General features: G+C 35.0%; 1 long non-coding RNA gene across 1 annotated transcript; it reads left to right on the top strand.

Annotated features, from left to right (window-relative positions):
- The first annotated feature begins 4,408 nt into the window (after positions 1-4,408).
- Positions 4,409-6,610, top strand: LOC122295791. The gene is made up of 2 exons (XR_006238272.1): positions 4,409-4,794; positions 4,901-6,610. It is a non-coding gene; the product is annotated as an uncharacterized LOC122295791 (long non-coding RNA).
- The last annotated feature ends 1,943 nt before the right edge of the window (positions 6,611-8,553 follow it).

Here is an 8,553-nt window from a genome sequence, read left to right on the forward strand (position 1 = left end):
CTTCTTTCAAGCCCATCGTGTGTGTTGGACTCTTGCTAGATTCATCTCAATTGGATTGTACCAATTCTTGCATTGCTCCCTTAATCTTTGTGGCTCTTAATCTTATAATTGATCCTTAAGACTTAGTCTGTCTTGGGGCCCATCAGATTTCAGTTTCAACCATGCTTTTGGGTTCTTAGTTGGATTCCAACCATATAGGATTTTACTAGGATATAAATACTTTTTGGTTTGGCACAATTTGACTGGTCGGGTAGAATAGGGTTTTTGCTTAGGTGGCATGATCTCCCACCTTGATTCCTTGAAATCCATCAATATTTCTCATGGTTCCAAGTATCTAAAACTATTCATTATGTGTGACCAAGATCTTTCCAAGTGTCTAAATAAAATTTTCCTACTTAATTTGGACATTCCACATTATAATTTTGAAAATACTGCACTTACTGTGCTTATCGAGGTGACTATTCACTCCGAAAAATTTCATGATAAACTTAGTATCAAAAAATTCTAAATATTTATATGAACCTACAGTGAAAATTATTTATCAAAATTCAGCCCAAAGTGCTCCAAAAAATAAATTCACAGTTTCAAACAGGCATTCCATTCGAAAATATGAAAATGTATTATTGCGCCATAAAATCTTAAATAATCCACCGTGTGACGCCCACAGATTTCTGTTTGGGATCGGATGGACATCTAAAACTTCAGGACATGTAACATAAGGTTACCTGCCCCCGTTCATGACATATAAGATGCAATGTTCTGAATATACATCTAGCATTATGCAATATTCACAGTAGATATTTTTTTTTTAATATTGTGCACCACAATTATAACATTCCAAATAATTAAAGCATAAACCAACCATATTTAACAAAATAAACATCCACGATTTCAGTACGAGCCTCAGAATACTATAATCTCAAAAACATAGGAAACCAAACTCTATATTTACATTACCAAAATATACTATTGAGAAAGTTCATCGAGTAACTCGTGTAATTCAACTAACGAGACTAGAATATTGTCCAAAAACTAACTATGGAAGTGTTCCCACACCGTTGAAGGGTCCTTACCTACCTTCCTTTTGGGTAGGAGACTGGTGTTACTACTACCAGACAAGTTAATGTTAAAGCTAAAGGAGTAGTAATCTCATCATCTCTTAAACTTGTAGGAGTGTCACTTTTGAAGCAATTCATGATTTGAACTAACATATAATAATTATCATATAAAAACATGAGAAAATATAATAATTAGGCATGAGCATGCATTATCTAAGATTATATGCCTATAACCCAACAAAACAAATACCAGCAAAACAAAATGGTTAATGACAGAAAAATATTTCAACCAATGTGTAAGTAGAGGAAAATATATAATATCTCAATACAGATTTTGGCAGGGGCTCATAAATTGAACTAAAAATGTTCTTTCTGGTTGATAGCAGAAGGAATGGGGTTTCTACAAAAGAGTAAAATGGTCTTGCCATCTTGAGAGGCGTGCATAACTGAGATTTGCGCTTAGGCCATATATACATAGGGTTTTGCTACACAACCTCCCAACATCCCACCTTTTTTTAATTTTTTAATATTTTTTTAATATTTTTTTTGAATATATTCTTTTTAAATTAATTTAATTATTTTATTCATTATTTATATATTAAATATTTGATAAAAAATAAAATAATAAAAATTAAAAAAATAGTGGGATGTTGGGGTGTTGGGAGGTTGTGTAGATTTTTTCATATACATATACACCATATACCAACAACCCATATTCATGAGTGTGTGTGTGTGAAGTCAAACCTCATCACCAACATGAGATACATGGATTCGAATGACCTAAAGGAAAAGTATACATGGGTGTAGCATTCAAAATGTTCCTATTGTATCCCTACTCATGAAAGCCAACAAGAAGATGAACAACAAGAAGATGAACTACAAAGTTGCAACAGTTCATTGCCAATAACCAGCAGGTTGACCCAATAACTATTTATTGTGTGACCCAATAGCAAAATCAAATATCTATTACAACTACAATACGTGACCCACTAACCAACAGTTCATTGCCAAAATAATAAGCTTTGTTTCTAACAAGATAGGCAAACAAGTTTCACATCACAATAAAATGGAATAGGAAAAGCAATGACCTGCAATCAACCACCGTATGCTATCAAAGTTTGCACTACCAATCTCAAACAGCAACCAACCACTGTATGCTTCCCAACCACTCACAACAACCAGTTCCGGCTAGCAGCCAAAAAAAGTTGAAAATATCTCTGCCAAAGAAATGCACCCAATATGCAATGACATGGGAAAATAAGAAATCAGGGATAAATTTTAAATGATATACAAAATCAGCAAATAAATGTGAAAGAGAGACTTACAAATATGAGTAACTTAAAATATGAAACAAGAAAAGGGTTAGGAATCGAGTAACTTCCAACATACCTCAGCAAATTGAGTCGATGTTGAGTCTTCGAATCTAGAGAAAATAGATTAATTGAAGTTGCTGGACAGAGAGGAGAGAGAAAAGGGTCGAGGAGAAGGAATGCAATCTTGGAGTGGCGATCAAGGATGTGGAGAGAGAGAGAGAGAGAGAGAGAGAGAGAGAGAGAGAGAGAGAGAGAGAGAGAGAGAGAGCTAGGGTTTTTCTTTTGCTGTAGAAAGACTGGAAGAGTTGAAGGGGCACGAACTACGGTTTCGTCTGATAGACAGTGGGTTGGATGATGTCCAACCTGCATTTAATTTCAACCTGCATTTATCGGGTGGGTTGGATCGGATCTATCAAGTGTGCCGGGTCCATCACATTTTTTGCATAGGCCTAATATTTAGTATTGTTACTTTCGAAGTTTAGGGCAATATTTTGGATGATGTTGTTATTAGGATTTTAACTTGTACCATTGTTCAAGTTTATCATTTTAGTCTAGAACTACAGTTACTTGACAATATTGGACAAGCCATGGACACAATTTATTTTGATTCACTATGGATTTTTTTGGGCCCAACAAGTTGGTTTTTATTGCGTAATGAGCTTGAGGAATTATTTAAATAACCACAAAATATTTATTGAACGAATTTGGCTTATTGAGACTCAAAACTAAGCATATTAAAATTTATTAAATACTTTATCCATGAAAATATAGATAGCTTTAGAGCTCAATTAGGACCATTAAATACTTCAACCCATTTGTTAAATTCCAAAAAGATCGTTAAAAGCCAAGAATAAGGGTATGAGAACGCCCATCTTGTATTTGATCCCATTCTCACAGCGGAAACCGCCAGCATTGCACGTCTTCTTCCCTCTTGTTTAGGATTGCCACCTAGTTTTGAATTCCTTTAAGTTCCGGTCTAATCGGTTTGAATTTTTCATTTTGATGTAGTATTTGATACACTATATATTTTTATTCTGTTTCATTTCAAATTCTAGTATGTTTCAATCAATTTCAGACTACATTCTATCTAGACTGTTTTATTGGCAATGTTGTAAGTTTTAATAGCAATTTTGTAATTATCTTGAGTTTGGATAATATTTTTGTAAATTTTAAATATAGATGGCATTCAGGCAACTTTAAAATCCAAAAAACAAATTATATAATTTAAGTTCTTTGTAACTCTAAATATGTCCCCACATTCTTTTTTTTTTTTAATCTCATTATTTTAATAATTTCTAGCCTCTTTATTATTATTTTTTTAATCTCAACTCAAGGTTGCAGTTTGTTTAATATTATCTTTTAGCACCAATATTTATACATTTTTTTTAATGTTTGCAACGTATATTCATTTTAGAAGTCCTAAATTCTTAAGGCAAAATCTTCTATCCGACCATTCCGTAGATGCCCAAAAAACAAGCTCTAATGAAGGATTGCCACGTAGACCTCCTAGGGAACTTATCTTGAACCGCATAACATAAGATGGATAGACCCTTTCTCTTCCAGCCATCACGACCAGAATGCCAGGCCATTTCTCTTCCCTCACATTGATGGACTTCTGTGCATATGCCGCTCACCGTATTTTTGATCCGGCACCACATCCTTAATTTACTCCCGCACCTCCATTTTTTTCCATTGGTTCTTCTTCTACACCTTCGTGGTCGTCATGGTCTTATAGTCAAATCTTTCGATATGATATATATATTTACATGTATTTTTATTGAATGATTATTTAAATTATTATAATTAATAATTTTCTTATTTTAAATTAAATGTAATTTTTACGATATTATTTTATAATTTTAAATTATAAAATTATTTTAATATACTTTCTTGATATTAATTATTATTTTATATTTAAACTGCTCTTTAGTATAAATTATTTTATTTTTTAGATTTTAATTATTTTATTTTATTAACATTTAATATTTTTATTTATCTTTTATATATTTTTATTATTTTTTTTTTATTTCTTAGACCTTTATTTTGGGATTAGACTTTGGGATTTTCCTTCACTTTTGGGCCCAGCCCATGCGGTCTCCAAGCCCAGCCTGCATATTGAACCCAGCCCCTTTAATTTCCTCCATGCGGTGTCGGGCTTAATTCCTTCCTTCTTCTCCTCTGTCGCACGCTGCTTCTTTTCTTCTTCTCCTTATTCTTTTTGGTTCCTTACCTTTTCTTCTGCAATTCTTGTTGCCGCTGCTACTTCTCCCTGTTTCTACACCTTTCTTTCATCTCCTTCCTATTGTTTGATTTTCTTTTCCTCTTCTCTGCCGCACCATCTGCTTCTCTTCTTCTCCATCTCATTTTCAAGTTTTGATTTGCAAATTTGGGACTGCCGCAGCTCTTTCCTCCATATTCGGCTGGTAATAGTTCCATTTTTGATTTCTTTGATTTTCGGTTCCTCTATTACTGTAAAACCGTGTATTTCTCTTCTCCTCTCTTGCATTTATTTTTCTCCATTTTTTGCAGGTTTGGCCGAAGCTCTCTTGTGCGCCTCTTTCTTCTTCTTCTTTTCTTTTGTATTCTTAGTTTGTTTTGTGTAAAACTCTTGTATTTCCATCTGTTTTTCCCCTCAAACCATACCTTGTTTTCTCCCCCAAAACCGTGACCCTTACCCTGTTTGGGCCCATTATCATGCTCGTTTTCTCTCTCATTTCCCCTTAGTAATTTTCGTTATTCAAGCTTGTGATTTATTCTCTTGCATTTCCAGTTGTTTGACCCCTTTTCGTGCTCTATTATAGCCTTAAACCGTGCTGTATTTTAAGTCAAATCCTTGCCCTATTTTTTATCCCAAGCCGTGGACTTTGAGCTGGGTTTTGAGTTGGTTATTTTCTCTACCGTAGCCTTATTTTCCAGCCACAATATTCTCATTTTATCCTAGTAAATCAGCCATTTGTTTTCCAAAAATATTACTCCAAATCTCCTTGTTTTTTAAACCTATTTTCCATCCCAAAAGTTGTGATTTTTTGGTGATTTAATTTCGGGCTCACTTTTGACATTTAACTTGTGCTTGATCTCTCAAAATTTACCTTTAAAGCGACTTTTAAAATACTGTAAGTATTTTTTAAATAATTTTTAAAATTTAAATATATTTTTGCATTCACAAATATTATGTAAAATTGTTTAGTTATGCCGGATTAAGTTTAAAGAGTCGGGGGTCGATTAGAATAGAGAACTGAGTTGTTTGTGTGATTAGATGATGTTAGAATTTGTTAGATATTTTTGTGTCTTGTTATATGCATTGCATGGTGCAATGGGTTCATGTTTGTAAAATAAAAATTGTGTTTTCACATATTATATGCATGTTTATGTGTTGGAAATGAAAATTGAGGTTTCATGTATAAATGAATTTTTGGGTGCATATGTATCAAGACCCTAAGCTGAGATGAGATATCTTGGTGGAGCTTCTCTAGTCACTCGGGAGCAGAATATACTTAGTGATGTCCTCTAAGTTGTTGTTGGGCGACAATGGGATCGGACGGAATGGTAACGCTCTCTTGCTGACTTCGTGGCCCCTCTGCTGGCAGGGGCTAGATGATGCTTGGCTACTAACGTGCTGGGTGTGGAAATGGGCATCGCTTGTTACGAAGTTATATGCATGGTCGTTACCTATGGTGTGGCGAATGGAGTCAGGATATGCAGATGATCTCTAAGGGAGATTATAGTGCATACGATAAAATGGATAATGGGATATTTTCTGAAAAAATGACAAGATTTGGGTAAAGGATATGTGAACCATTTTTTAGAAAAATTATGGAATTTCTGTTGAGCCATTTTTGGAAAAATGGCGGATGTTTGAATGGATTGGATTTTTGGGCCAAATGAGATTTTAGCGTGCGTGGGAAATGATTCATTTTTGGAAAGTGATGACTTTTGGGCCTCCCACATCTGTCATCATGTGCATGCATACTATTGCATGAATGCATTTTTATCTTGTAGGCTGTTTGGGTTATTACTTACCTGCGGTACCGTTTCTTGGTATCGTAGATTTTGATGCAGATGATGAGGAGGTTGAGCCTGAGAATGCGGCTCCGCTGAAGAGGTGATCGGGATCACTTTCTCATGGGATGAAATTTGTTTCCTTCTTTCGGTTATTGTATTTTAGTTTATTTAGGTTTTCATTGGATAATTGTACTATTTTTTATATGTTTGTATTTAAGCGAATTTATATTTAAACAATTCTGGTACTTAGTTGATTGACTTTGACTTATCTCCTGCGTCTTTTGTTTTACATGTATTTTATGTGCATACACTTAGTACTTGTCGTTGGGGTGTGTAACCCGTGTTGTAATCATTTTGATGCCTTGATTCTCACGTGTCCTTACGTTGGAGTTGGGGGCATCATATTGAAAATTAAAAGAACCTATAACTGAATAAAATCAACCAAAAGAAACAGAAAACAACATCATAATCTTCAATTGACATTTTTAGATCAACCATATCCAATTAACAAAAACCATCTCAAAATTTCTATCTCGAATAACATGGACCAATTTCAACGAACAAAAATACATCGTGTCTGGAGGGGGTGCACCGGTCTAGAAGTCATGCGTCATGCAGCCGTGAGGAGGGGGTGCGGCGGGTTGAGATGTAGTTGTGTGTTTTTAGAGGAAAAAAGATGGAAGATGAGGACCTTCTATTTTCAATTTAATCATATGTGATGCAGCTCATGAAATTAGTGTATGGAGTGCTGAGGTGTCATACGAGTATTGAAGGTTGTTAAACCCATGATTGGCATATCCATTACAAAGAGGAACTCAATTCTTAAATATATAAAATCTTAAATTCTTCTAATATACACACACAAATACATATATGATATACACCTACATATATGTGTATTTGTTTTATTAATTATTAGTTTATAATATATATATGTAGCTAATCCTGAAATGGTATACCGGAACACAACGATACCTAGATTTTTTGCTCTAGTACGTAAACTAAGATGATCACCAAACCGAAACTTAAAATATTGGTTGCCGCTCAGGTAGCCCTTAACCTCAATGGTACCCAATTCTTGGTCATGCACAACTACCTCACATACAAGCACCCTCTTCCTCCAAGCATTACGATTGTCGCAAGTGTCATTGTGTCTTTCGCTTGTTCACTCCAAACAAATCGAGTTTGTCTTTTTGTATGACTAACTACTTATTTTTCTCTCGATTGGTCACGTGTCTCGTCTATATGTTTTAAATCCTGAAGTTGTGTTTTAGATTTAGCAGATGATTTTTAAAGGGAGCCCAGTCATTTAAAGTCTTCAAAATATTTTAAATGTCTAAAAGTATTTAAATGAAGTATTTTAGTATTATTGGACAGTAAGCGTCTTCATATTTTTGGAGCCCCGAAAATAATATATAATTTTAGCAAATCATTTTATTTAAATGATTTTAGTTCCTTAAGAATATTATTTAATATTCATTATTTCATTTTATGTTAAAAACTCTATTTATTTAGATGGTTTTATTTCTCTTAAAAATATTTAGTGAACTCCATTATTTTTTTTATGATGAAAAATATTATTTTGGGTTTAAGAAAACAAAGTTGAGTTTTAAACATAGTCTCATTTCATCTTCTACTTATTTTAGTTAGTTTATTTTTAAGTACTAAATCTCCAATGTTAGATTAGATTTAGAGACCCATATATGTAGGGTCTAGATTAAATCCCTAGGAACTAAATCCCCCTCACTTTCCTCCCTTCCCTCTCTCTCCTCCCCTCCACATCATCCCCCTCTCTCTCTCCAATCTTCTATCACCCTCACGCCTCCTTTGCTCAGCCCGTCGTCGCTGCATCTCGATGGCACCACCTCACACTAGCGAACCCCCCTCCACCTCCGATCCCCTCTCACCACAGATCTCCCATAGTTGCTCCCCGAAGCCCATGTCGTAGCCCTTCTTTCCCTTTCTCCCCGAGTTTCTCTCCATGGTGTCATGCACTGCCACCATGAATGGCCCCCTGCCATCTAGCCTCGCCGACCACCCCTCCTCTTCCTCAGTGCCCTCACTCTCAGAGTTGATCTACCCCTCTCTCCCTCACAGATCTCACTCGATCTCCATACTGACGTCATGCACAGCTACAGCTCCACTATAGCCTTAGCCAAGCACCACCATGGGTCATTCTG

The sequence above is a fragment of the Carya illinoinensis genome, chromosome 15 (genome assembly GCF_018687715.1).
Source record: "Carya illinoinensis cultivar Pawnee chromosome 15, C.illinoinensisPawnee_v1, whole genome shotgun sequence".
NCBI lineage: Eukaryota > Viridiplantae > Streptophyta > Magnoliopsida > Fagales > Juglandaceae > Carya > Carya illinoinensis.